Source organism: Suncus etruscus, chromosome X, assembly GCF_024139225.1.
Source record: "Suncus etruscus isolate mSunEtr1 chromosome X, mSunEtr1.pri.cur, whole genome shotgun sequence".
Lineage (NCBI taxonomy): Eukaryota > Metazoa > Chordata > Mammalia > Eulipotyphla > Soricidae > Suncus > Suncus etruscus.
The window spans coordinates 80,812,751-80,826,285 of NC_064868.1; the positions used below are offsets into that span (position 1 = coordinate 80,812,751).

A 13,535-nucleotide genomic window follows, 5' to 3' on the forward strand; every position below is an offset into this window, starting at 1 on the left:
ATTTTTGTTACAGCAAAATATTTTTATTATCAATTAAATTGGAATTACTTATTATTTACATGTTATTCATCTTTACATTTTTTAAATTTTTTACTTTATTTAAACATCTTTATTACAAATATGATTCTGATTAGGTTTTAGTCATGTAAAGAACACCCCCCTTCACCAGTGCAACATTCCCACCACCAATGTCCCAAATCTCCCTCCATCCCACCCCACCCCCACCTGTACTCCAGACAGGTTTTCCAGTTCCCTTCATTCATTCACATGATTATGGTAGTTCTCTGTGTAGTTATTTCTTTTTTTGTGTGTGTGTGTTTTTTGGGTCACACCCGGCAGTGCTCAGGGGTTTTTCCTGGCTCCGTGCTCAGAAATTGCTCCTGGCATGCACGGGGGACCATATGGGACGCCGGGATTCGAACCGATGACCTTCTGCATGAAAGGTAAATGCCTTACCTCCATGCTATCTCTCCGGCCCCTGTGTAGTTATTTCTATAACTGCACTCACCACTCTTTGTGGTGAGCTTCATGAAGTGAGCTAGAAGTTCCAGCCCTCCTCTCATTGTCTCTGAGGATTGTTGCAAAAATGACTTACTTTTCTTAAAACCCATAGATGAGTGAGACTATTTTGCATCTCTCTCTCCCTCTGACTTATTTTTCTCAGCATGATGGATTCCATGTACATCCATGTATAGGAAAATTTCATGACTTCATCTCTCCTGATGGCTGCATAATATTCCATTGTGCATATGTACCACAGTTTCTTTAGCCATTCGTCTGTTGAAGGGCATCTTGGTTGCTTCCAGAGCCTGGCTATTGTGAATAGTGCTGCAATAAATATAGGTGTGAGGAAGGGGTTTTTGTATTGTATTCTTGTGTTCTTAGGGTATATCCTTAGGAGTGGAATAGCTGGGTCAAATGGGAGCTCAATTTCCAGTTCTTGGAGGAATCTCCATATCGCCTTCCATAGAGGTTGGACTAGACAGCATTCCCACCAGCAGTTGATAAGAGTTCCTTTCTCTCCACATCCCTGCCAGCACTGATTGTTCGCATTCTTTGTGATGTGTGCCAATCTCTGTGGTGTGAGATGGTATCTCATCTTTGTTTTGATTTGCATCTCCCTGATGATTAGTGATGAGGAGCATTTTTTCATGTGCCTTTTGGCTATTTGTATTTCTTCTTTTTTTTTTTTTATCAAAGTGTCTGTTCATTTCTTTCCCCATTTTTTGATGGGATTAGATGTTTTATTCTTGTAAAGTTCTGTCAGTGCCCTGTATATTTTGGATATTATCCCCTTATCTGATGGGTGTTGGGTGAATAATTTCTCCCACTCTACATGATAATACCTGGTAATACCTCTGTCTTAATTTGCTTATAAAGAAAAGGAAATTAAGATTAGAAAAACACAGTTGAAGTCATATGTTTTCCTGTAGTTCACTAAATTCTGAAAAGAAATCCTCCATTTCCAAGTGATTATTTATATTGGCTTTGGAGGCAGAGAACTCTGATTTATACCAAGCTTCTAACAAGTACAATTATAAGTCCTCAAATAAATTGTTTTAACAACCTAAGCCTCTGCATTCAAATGTTGAAAAACATGACTCACCTTAATATGGTTGTAGTTAGAATTAAATAAACATTTAACACAGTGTCTGGAGCCACATATTAAGTTTTCAATAAATGGTGAACCTTTTTCTTATTTGGGGTTTGTTCATTTTTGGTCTATTATAGACGACATGTATAAATAGTGATATTTGTTTAGACATGGAAGGCAGCATTTAGGACAACAACCTGTTATGTTGTGCCTGAAAGAGCGAGCAGAAGAGTGAGAGAAGTTTTATTCCCATTAAGAACAAGTATTGTTGAAGGTAGAGTGATAGTACAGTAAGGAGGGCACTGGCCTTGTATGTGGCCAAGATCCCGGTATCTCATATGTAATCCTGAGTACCTCCATGAATAATTCCTGAATGCAGAACAAGGAGTAAGCCCTGAACAGAGCTGGGAATAGTTCCCAAATCAAACAAAGAATATGCGATGTCACCAAGAAGTCTCAATTCAACACAGAAAAACATAAAGTTTTATTTTTTTTAATTTTTAATTTTAACTCAGAAATATAAGTAGATACATTTCACAATGATCTGGTCACTTTTAATTGGCTAAAATTTAAATTGTTACTCTTCAAGTCATATTTAATCTATATTATTAGATATCATTCATTTCACCTTTTCTGTCTCTCAGAGTAGGCCATATATTGAGTTAAGAAATAAATGTACTGGTGGAGAGGGGAAAACTGTTCACTGTACCTTTAGACTTTTTTATTTTGAAAATATTTTTATTGTTAAATTATCTTTATTTAAACACTGTGATTACAAATATGATTATAGATGTATGATTACGCTATTATCTCCCACCCACCCCCCGAGACCTGAATCTGGCCTCTACAGAGAGAAAAACACCAGGTAGAACTAGTTAAAAGTTTCGTATTCAAGGTTTAGAATCACTGTGAAATTGTAAAATAAATTTTATTGCATTTATTGATATATTTAGAGAATGGTGGTATAACTTTATTATGAGTTTATTAGGGTGTCATTTACAATAATATACTTTCCTGCCTACTTTGAATTTTTATATAGATTATTTTATATTTTTCATTGTATTCTGATTTCAAATGTGCCTAATTACCTTACTTTCTATGTCAAATTTAAATATGAATCCTTTTATAAAGAGCATACTAGGCATGCATTCCAATATTATTTATTTCGTGTCTCTAAAATTATGAGCTCATGCTGAATTTTATTCATGTCCTTCTGTCTGTTTTTATTTTTCAACTAATGCTAATTTTATGTCTACTTGGTGCTAGACAGTCATGTTAGAATCACAATAAATAAAAAGAAAGAGATCATTTCCAATGTCTACTGAAGTCTAGAGCCTGCACAATTAAAAATATTAATTTGAGATTATGATGAACAGAGATATCAAGACACAGATGAAATCAAGGAAAGAAAGCCAGTAATGAAATGGCATATATGGGTCAGCAATATTATAGTCATTATTAACGCTTTTCTGAGAGACAAGCAGAGGCAATAATATCAGAACCCCAAATTGGAACTTAAATAAGAAAATTAAGACTAAAATATTTCCAGTTCACAAGAGAGATAAAAAATTAATGCCTTCAACTCCCTTTTCTGCTAGGATCTGGAGGAGAAATACAAGTTGGAGTAAAGCAAAACAAAACTTTATTTCATTAGCCACAAGCCCCAATTTGGACAGCCAAGGCTTTCTCCCAAAGGAGAGGACCCCTGCCAAGGTCACAATCTAGTTTATATGTGGAGGGGATGAGGAGGTTCTATGTTCTGATGATCTTTAAGATGATTGGCTATTGTCTAGGGTACCTTCCTACCACTCCTTGTGTTCTTTTCTGATAGACTACGTGGTATGGCCAGGTAGCCCGGGGCAATGTTTTTGTTCGTTTGTTTTGCAATTCTATCTTATATTTTTAATTATTTATTTAAACACCTTGATTACAAACAAAATTATAGTAGGGTTTCAGTCATAACAAGAACACCCCCCTTCACCATGCAACCTTCCCATCACCAATGCCACCATCTCCTCTCTCCCCATCCCCTGCCTGAATTTGAGACAGGTTTTCTACATCCCTTATTCACTGACATTGTTATGATAGTTCTCAGCATAGTTATTTCTTTAACTGCACTCACCACTCTTGGTGGTGAGCTTCATAACTTGAGCCGGTCCTTCCGGCCCTCATATCTGGGAATTATTTCAATGTCTTTAATTTTCCTTAAGATTCATAGATGAGTGATACTATTCTGTGTCTCTCCTTCTGACTTATTTCACTCAGCATAATAGATTTTATGTACATCCATGTATAGGAAAATTTTATGACTTCATCTCTCCTGACGGCTGCATAATATTCCATTGTGTATATGTACCACGGTTTCTTTAGCCATTCATCTGTTGAAGGGCATCTTGGTTGTTTCCAGAGTCTGGCTATTGTAAATAGTGCTGCAATGAATATAGGTGTGAGGAAGGGATTTTTGTATTGTATTTTTGTGTTTCTAGGGTATAATCCTAGGAGTGGTATAGCTGGGTCAAATGGGAGCTCAATTTCCAGTTATTTGAGGAATCTCCATATTGTTTTCCACAAGGGCCAGACTAGAAAGTTTTCCCAACAGCAATGAATGAGAGTTCCTTTCTCTCCACATCCCCTTCAGCTCTGATTGTTCTTGTTCTTTGTGATGTGTGCCAGTCTCTGTGCTGTGAGATGGTACCTCATTGTTATTTTGATTTGCATCTCCCTGATGATTAGTAATGTGGAGTATTTTTTCATGTGCCTTTTTATAAGCATTTGATAAGTTCCAACACCCATTCTCAATAAAAACTCTCAGTAAAATGGGAATAGAAGAAACTTTTCTCAATATAGTAGAAGCAATCTACGAGAAGCCAATGTCAAATATTATTCTCAATGGAGATAAACTAAAAGCCTTTCCCTTAAAATCCAGTACAAGACAAGGCTTCCCCTTCTCACCTCTACTATTCAACATAGTGCTGGAAGTTCTTGCCATAAATATTAGGCAAGCATAAGAAATCAAGTGCATCCAGATAGGAAAGGAAGAAGTCAAGCTCTCGCTGTTTGCAAATGACATGATACTATATTTAGAAAACCCTAAAGAGTCTACCAAAAAACTTCTAGAAACAGTAGACTCATATAGCAAAATGGCAGGCTACAAAATTAACAAGCAAAAATCAATGCCCTTCTTATACACCAATAATGATAGAGAAGAAATGGAAATAAAAAAAACCCATTTACATTAGTGCCACACAAACTCAAATATCTTGGAGTTAACTTAACTAAAGACATGAAGGACTTATACAAAGAGAACTACAAAACGCTGCTTCAAGAAATATGTGGAAATAGAGGCATATACCCTTCATGGATTGGGAGAATTAACATGATTGAAGTGGTAATACTCACCATGTTTCTGCAGAAAGGCTATGCCATTTTTGCATGTAACAAACTTAATCTAGTAATCAAAGAAAATTCAGTTCCTGGGGCTGGAGAAATAGCACAGAGTGTAGCCTTGCACATGGCCAACATGACTTTATTTCCAAAGCCCAAGCTCTTCTAAGAGGAAATCCTGAGTATAATATCAGGAGTAAGCCCTAAGGACCCTGGGTATGACCCCAAACCCTCTTCAAATCAATTTGTTAATATCATTTAATCCCATGTTACAATTTGTCTAAATTTATAAGTATATAACAACAGTAATTTGTTTTAATAAGGATGCAATAAAGATGTATATAATTTGCATAGTTATTTCTTATACACCTTTTATTCTTTAAATATTCTCCAACCCTAATAACATATATGGGATCATTGCTTAAGGAAAAAACAGGTCTCTTGTCCTAAAGATATATATATTATATATAGTTATTTCATATACACCTTTTATTCTTTAAATGTTCTCCTACCTTAATAACATATATGGCATCATTGCTTAAGGAAAAAACAGGTCTCTTGTCCTGTACTATGTCCTATTCCTTGATTTGACACAATACTGACTCATGATATCATTTCACAAATCCCTCCTCTAATAATTCTGGAAAGCTTGTTGATAGGCAGAGGAAGAGGCTTAAACATATTTTGGTTGAATTATTGGCAGGAATCTTAAATGGTTTGCTTCATATTGCTTTACATGTCTTAATTTCAGTAGTGCAAACTCTTAGTGTATGTTCAAGTAGTATCAGACATTTCTTTTATCATTAAATCGTGAGTGTTTTGCCTAAGATTTTAACATTATTATTGTCATGTATTTTCTCATCAAGAGTTACAAACGGATTTTTTTTCATGCTATGGTCCGTTGAATTTATCAATGACTAATTCTATAAAAAATATACTCTTGTGACTGGAGAGAGAACTTAACAGGCAAATATGTGAGTAGTAAACCCAGGGGGAAAAGCCAGAACAACAACAAAAAATAACTTCACATCTATGTAACTTGATTATCTTGAGATGTAATTAATTTATACAGGGGACAAGTGTTTGATTTCCCATATTGCTAAAGAATAAGTTGTCCTCTATAAATTTTCATTTGTATCTAATGGATTTGTGCCATTATGAATTTATGCATTTGGGGGGGGGTGTTGACTGTCAATTACACTTGGCTTTGTGCTCAAGGATTATTGCTGGGGGAACTTTGAGGGACCATATAGAGAGCTGGGGGTCAAACTCTGGTAAGCTCCATGGAAAGTGAGTGCCTTGTTCACTATACTGTCTCTCTAGCCCAAAGTTCATGTCATTTTATTTAGTTGGTAAGTCATTTTTGTTATAATTATGCTTTATTTTTTGGCCAATATGGATTATCTAATATTTTCTATTTTACTTAGGTTGGTATGTGTTTCCTTCTTTGAATTATATTCACCCATGACATTTATCTTTCTTAGGTACCTTATTTCGATTAAGACCTACTGGGCTTGGCTACTGTAGTCGCTATGGATTTGGTAGTGCACTCAAATAACATTGAGTCAGGTAACACCCTTTCACATTGGTTCAGTTCTAAGCCACTGAACAGAAATTGGTTTTTCAATAGCTCTCAACAGAATAAAACCTTAGTTTATACTAATTGGCCACTACTTAGTCCAACTTCATTACTGCTGTTTATTTTTCTCAGATTCTGAAATCACAGGTCATTTCTGGATACCACCTGCAATTCTAAGCTCATCACAGTTTCTGAGTTAATTTTGAGATAGTAAATAGAGTTTTAAATAATAGTAGTAGTAGATGCACTTGAATTTTGTGTCATTTTATGTAACTCTCATCATTCCATTTCTAGGTTCGCACAGAGAAATATTATTATTGGACTCACTATATTATTAATTTGAAGAATAGACTATTTTCACCTCTAATTCCTACCCCCTTTTTTCATTATAGTTCTCATTATAATCAAGTCTCTGTTATTCTCATCTCTCTCTCTTTTTTTGGTTTTTGGGTCACAACCAGCAGGGCTCAGGGGTTACTCCTGACTACACTCAGAAATTGCTCCTGGCAGGCTCAGAGGACCATATGGGATGCTGGGATTTGAACCACCATCCTTCTGCATACAAGGCAAATGCCCTGACTCCATGCTATCCTTCTGGCCCTGTTATTCTCATCTTAGGAAATTTTAGATACCACAGCTTTTATATAGTCTATGGGAAAAATGTATTTCAACCACAGTGCTGAGTTGCATGTTGAAGTCCTCTTTCTCATTGTAAATCAATTGTCTTATCAGCTGGGATAAAATGAACCAAAGTTCTCAGTAACAAGCCCTTTCCCAGTGTACTAACTTCCACCACTTTGAGGAAGAAGGCTCAGGACTAGATCCCAGACATCAACATCATGGTAATTTATGCATCATTGTGAGACAGTCAAATAGCCTTTCCACCATGACATAGTCTTTGTATCGATTTTATCCTCATTCATCTTGTTTGAACTTCTACACATACAAGTGCAATGCCCTACAAATTCTGTTATCATGTACACATAAATTACATTGCTTAACAGAATAGAAACCACAAAAGAGAACATTTTGTTCAAGGGTAAAAAGATTCATGGAAAGTCTATGACTTATTTCAAGTCCTTTAATGCTCTATTAAATATACATTTTTTTAAAACAATTATACTAAAAATAACAATGCCAGGTGTATTATAAAACATTTCTGTTATCATTTGATCCTCAATGTTTTGGGGAATTACAAAATCCCTAGACTTTAGTCTAGTATAGTGTTTTTCAACCTGTTTTCCACAATTCTCTTCTGAACCTGTTTCCGGTTAATGCTCTGTTGGCTAGGGTTGGCCCTAAGTATCATCATGCTGCAACTGACCATTTACACAATTTTTACCTGTATCTCCTTGGACTATTTATACCTTCCTCTTGGTTCAGAAACATTGGCCTAGTCTATAATTTCCCAATAACGACTTGTGGAATGTCTAGATTAGAATGACTGGTAGAAATTTTTATTCTATAATATTGGGTTGGATTAAATAGAAAAGCCTCCATGTGAAAGAATTTCTTAGGAGAATAACTTGCACAGAGAACTTAGGAGCTCCTGATCCATTATGATTTACTTTAACAGATGAATAGAAGAGGCTTAATAAAGAGAAGGAATTTTGTCTTGGTATATTTCCTCATATCACTCTTGATCATTCTGTAGTTATTTACAATACAAGATCTATGTACTTCCTGAACCAGATGGAATATTTTCTGTATGAAAGTGACATGTTGTGGAAGTCAGAAAACTAACAGATTCTCTACAGAAAATTCTAGAGAACATTAAACTCAGTTCTGAGTGCCATTTGGTTAGAAGTGTTTTCTGCATCTATTTTTATTACTTAATTAAACATACTATTTTAAATAATTAAAAATCTGATTAGAAGGTAATAGCAAACATGGTCATCTGTGAGTTTATAGAATTATCAATAGATTTTTAAAATCAAATTTAGATACACTTTAGATATATAATAAGATTTTTGAAGGAATTCACTATAGATTATTTATATTTAGTATACTTTTACCAGGATTAGGAATTAAGATGTATTCTAATACTGATAGGTTGTTCTGATAACATAACTTTTATTCATTTAAAAATGGAAATAAAAATAAACTTGTATACTTATATCTGCTGTACAGTTTCTTTTTCTTTTTTGGGGGTGTAGTTGAGAATTTGGTCAAAACCTGGAGGTGTTCTCACCTTACTCCTGGCTCTGTGCTCAGGGATCACTACTTACTGACTCACAGGGTCAAATGGAATACTGTGGATTGACTCTGGTCAGCCATATGCAAGTCATGTCCTCTTTATGCTATATATTTGCTCCTGCATCCATACCATATATTTTTCTTAACAGTATTAAAACATATGCATAAGCCAGCTAAAACAATAACATTCCATAGTAAGACAAATGCACACAGCAAGATATATATCATATATGATGTATAAAAATATACTATTGGGATATATAGAGACAAAACTGTTACCTTCATACTCACCTGGCAGGGGAGATACCATGATCACGAAGGTGGTTTTCCCAGGGCGAGACTTATCCATTGCACTCTGGATGTGCTGACCCCTGCGATTTCCCCAAATGTGGGAAACTCGACTGCATAATTTGTGGTAGTGGGAGACTGCGTTCACGCTCTCCCCTAAAAAAAAAAAGAAAAAAAATACTTTTACCTTCATTTGGAAGGATATAATGGAAAAGTTTATACAAATATAAATAAGGAAATGGAGAATGGCTAGTGGAAAGAAATGGGAGGGAGTAAGAAAGATGAGTAGAGGCAGAGATTATACATTCGAGGCACAGTTCATTGTATAACAAAAACATATAAATGCTGTGGAGGACAGAATATAGCAGGTAAGACTCAGAGACTTAAAATTTCTTGCATGTCTTTTATAAAAATGTGCCTCAGAGTTCCAGTTCCCTTAAGAACTTTTCATATAAATATTTCTGTTTCCTAGACACTAGCATGCAAGTGGAACGGTTTTCAGAGTGGGTGGTAAACAGATGTGTGCTTGACTATACCCATGTGGTACTCAGAACTTAGTGCTCTGACAATGACATGGTGACACAAAAGGTGTAACCATAGTGTTAAGGAAAAAAGGAGTTACAAGTTTGAAACTAGTGATACAAGAGTTGACAGTGACAGATATCTCTACTACTCATTGTCAGAATGTTCATGAGAATTTAGTTAGTCATTTGGATCTTGATTTATTTACTTATGAATATCATAAAAATAATTACCTTATCTAACTCTGTAAAAATCAAATAAATGCAAACTGAAGCATTATCACAGAATCAAATAATTTCTAGGAGCAAGAATGTATGCTTAGAAATTGGATAACACTTAAAAATGTGTTGTACATATATTATTCATTTTCAAAGTATTAAACTTGGAATGTCAAAAATAAGCTGCAAAAATGAGTCACTTGTTTAAAGATCACATTCTGACTCATGTGTCCTTTCTGGGGTACGTCAAGATATTTAACAGTTAATGTGAATATGAAAGGCCAGGAGCTGAATCATCAAGGAAGAAAAAAGTCTGATTTTTGTGCATTGATCAGACATGAGTTGTTGAGATCATCTGCCCTGAGATACTTGGGACAATGACTTAACCTTTTTTCTTTGGTTTCAAGTCAATTCCTATTATCATGTAACAGTATGTATTATTATTGAACATCTTAAGCTAAGTTTTGAGAGGTGACAGTTGTTATGCAAGAACACTGCAATGATTCTTATTCAAAAACATCAAGTTGGGATGCTTGTCATAATCTTGTCATATTATTTTATCTGCCAAATATTCGGTGTTTTCTCACTAATATGCTTTTAGAGAGATTATTTCCTTGATGCAATAAAAAGAATGCTTAAGCAATCAATAAAGAAACAGATAAATTCCAACTGGCATTTGAATGCTTGACCACTCCCAAAAATAATCAAAGAAGTTCAATGTGATTTGAAGAAATATTGTTTCCATAGATCATACTGGAAAACAATTAGAAGTAGATGGGGAAAGTTGGAGCATTCTGAAAACATACATATTAAAATGATTGTTAGAGCCATTCTAATGGTAAGAGTAGAAAACAACAAAGAAATGAGCACTGTAAAATACTCAGGAATGTTAGATATAATTGGTTATCTGAGAGAGAAGGCAGTGAGTATTTAACACCACTCATATGTAAAAAATGAGAATATAGTTTTTTATACAAGTAAATGATCCAATAAACCCTCCGTACAACATTTTGTGGCCCTGCCCTAGAGGAATCTTTTTAAATTTTTTTTTTAGTTGTTTGGGTCACACCCCCCAATGTTCAAGGCTTACTACTGACTTTGCACTCAAGGATCACCCCGACTTTGCCTCCTGCGGCCCCCAGGTAAATTGAGTTTGAGACCCCTGCTTAGACTGTATAATTACTTCTTATTTTATTTATTTATCAATTCATTTATTTTACTTTTTCCAAGCAGTGATCATACTGTTTAGAGGCCCCATTGACGATTCTTGAGCTATACCCAAAAATGCTGCTGGGACTGGGGAGATCAAGCATCAGTTTTGATAACAGAACTCTGTTTGGCACATGTTATGCGGACATAATCTTCTCTGTACCTAGGACATCATTCATATTCTTAATAAATTTGATTTAATTTCTAAAACATCCAGTGACTAACAGCTGCTATTAGTAAAAATATACAACAAAAAAGATATGAATATTTGCACTATGTATGCAATTCTGAATAATGTTCTAGATTTGTTTCTCTTATTTTACATATGCATTCTACCCAGTAAGACAGTTGCACGTGTATAAAAATTAGTTTGGGGCCCGAAGAGATAGCACAGTGGCATTTGCCTTGCAAGCAGCCGATCCAGTACCAAAGGTGGTTGGTTCAAATCCTGGTGTCCCATATGGTCCCCTGTGCCTTCCAGGAGCTATTTCTGAGCAGACAGACAGGAGTAACTCCTGAGCAATGCCAGGTGTGGCCCAAAAACAAAAAAAAATAAAAATTAGTTTGATATGGAATAAATAGCATGATATCTAGTAAAGCTCTTTCATGAAAAATTAATTAGTTTTGATGATATAAACTATTTTTAACATTATTGTCCAGGAGATCTCCACAATGTATTCATAGTTATCATCTAAAACTAGGCCTCCTGAAGATTTACACATAATTTCAACTTCTCCAATCTTCTAAAAATCACCATTCCAGGTTAACATTGGTGGCAACATTTCTGATGTTCCTATAACCATAAAACTGTATTATATTCCATTTTCTGTTTTTATTTCGCACAACAATGATCAAAACAGTTGTGAGGTGGTACCCCATTGTGGTTTTGATGGGTGTTTATGTGATTAGAAATTAATATCATTTCTTCCTTATAACAGTCAGCCATATAAGTCTAAACAAATTGTCTAAGTCCTTAGGCTATTTGTTAAATTTATGTATTAGTGTTTTTTAAATTTAGTTGTATATGTTTCATATATATACTATTACCATTGTGAATGTAGTTTAGGTAACATTTATAATATTGTTACCATTATGGTTTTGAAGTTCAATCAAACCATTTTATGACTACCAGTTCCCATTTCCCTCTACCAAGGTTGTGAGTAATCTTCTAGCCTAAGACTCCTGGTGCTCAGAGCCCATATTATAAGAACAAATGCTGACTGATGATCTTCCTCATACAGTTTACCAACCCGTAGTTAATTAACTGGACTCCAACTGATAGTCAATAGCAAGCTTATTGTGTGGATACGATGTTTTTATATCTTACTGGTCATGGCCTTCATAACCAGGCCTATTGATTACATAGGTAGGTTCACAGAAGTTAATCAAAATGTAGTTAAAACATGAAGAGGGGAGAAAATCATTATGGGATTAGGGAAGAAGAAACAAAGACATAGTAAAATCTAAGAGAGATACCTGCACCAGGGAATGGCCAGGTACTGAGACATTTATGCAAGGCACAGAGTCTTGAGGTTATCTAGGAGAAAGTCAATGCACTAGTTAGGCTAAGTCATCTCAGAAATGCTGTTCCAAGGTCCTTGGTCCAGGAGTGCAAGAGTCCAGACTTGAGTGAAGGATCCTGAAGCAGTAGCTCTGTTTAAGAAAATCAGACAGGGGCTGGAGTGATAACACAGTGGGTAGGGCTTTTGCCTTGCATGTGAGCAACCTGGGTTTGATCCCTGACATCCCATTTGGTTCTAGGAGTCTGTCTGGAGTAATTTCTGAGCAAAAAGTTAAGAGTAACCCCTGAGTGCTGCTGGTTGTGGGCAAATCCCAAGCCAAATATAACAAACAAAAAATCAAGACATAATAGAGTAAACTATGGGGTCAAGGGGCTCACAGACAGACTCCTGGACTGAGGGCCCCAATTGCCCTTCAAATACAGTATTATTAGGTAGGGACAATCAACATGGCAGGAAGGGCAGCCCCAATAGGCAAATACCTACCAAATGTTAATCAAGCTGAAGTGGTTCTTTACACCTCAAAAGAGTTATGTGTGGTATAGAAGAAGTTAAGATAAAATCTTTAAAGGTTGTGTTCCTCTGGAAAAATGATAAATAAAAACTGATTACAGGATTTCCACCTGCCTGGAATTCCCTGTGGGTATCTGATATCAGGTAATTGAGAAATTAAAAGCCCTCAGATCTTTTTCTGTCCCATTTCTCAGACTTTCAACTCTACCTAAATTTGTTTATTTATTGGATGCCTTCATACTGGACCATTCTTTAAGGAAGCTCTCCCCTATGTCAGGCCTGTTCATGAGTGGATTCCAACAAATATCCTTCTACTACTTCTACTTAACCTCTTTAGACCTCCCAACCTTCTCTCCTGTCTGAAACCCTTCATTTTATAATCAAGGTCAAGGGTTTTTCATGACTCTATCTTGATTATCCCCTTATTTTCAACTCTATATAGCACAGATAAGAATATCAGTCACTACTTGTCCTTATTCCTCTGATTTATTATGCTTAACGTAATTCCTTTT

General features: G+C 35.4%; 1 non-coding gene across 1 annotated transcript; it reads left to right on the top strand.

The window, feature by feature from the left end:
• The first annotated feature begins 9,036 nt into the window (after positions 1-9,036).
• LOC125999609 (U1 spliceosomal RNA) lies at positions 9,037-9,200 on the top strand. Its single transcript, XR_007492129.1, has one exon. It is a non-coding gene; the product is annotated as a U1 spliceosomal RNA (small nuclear RNA).
• The last annotated feature ends 4,335 nt before the right edge of the window (positions 9,201-13,535 follow it).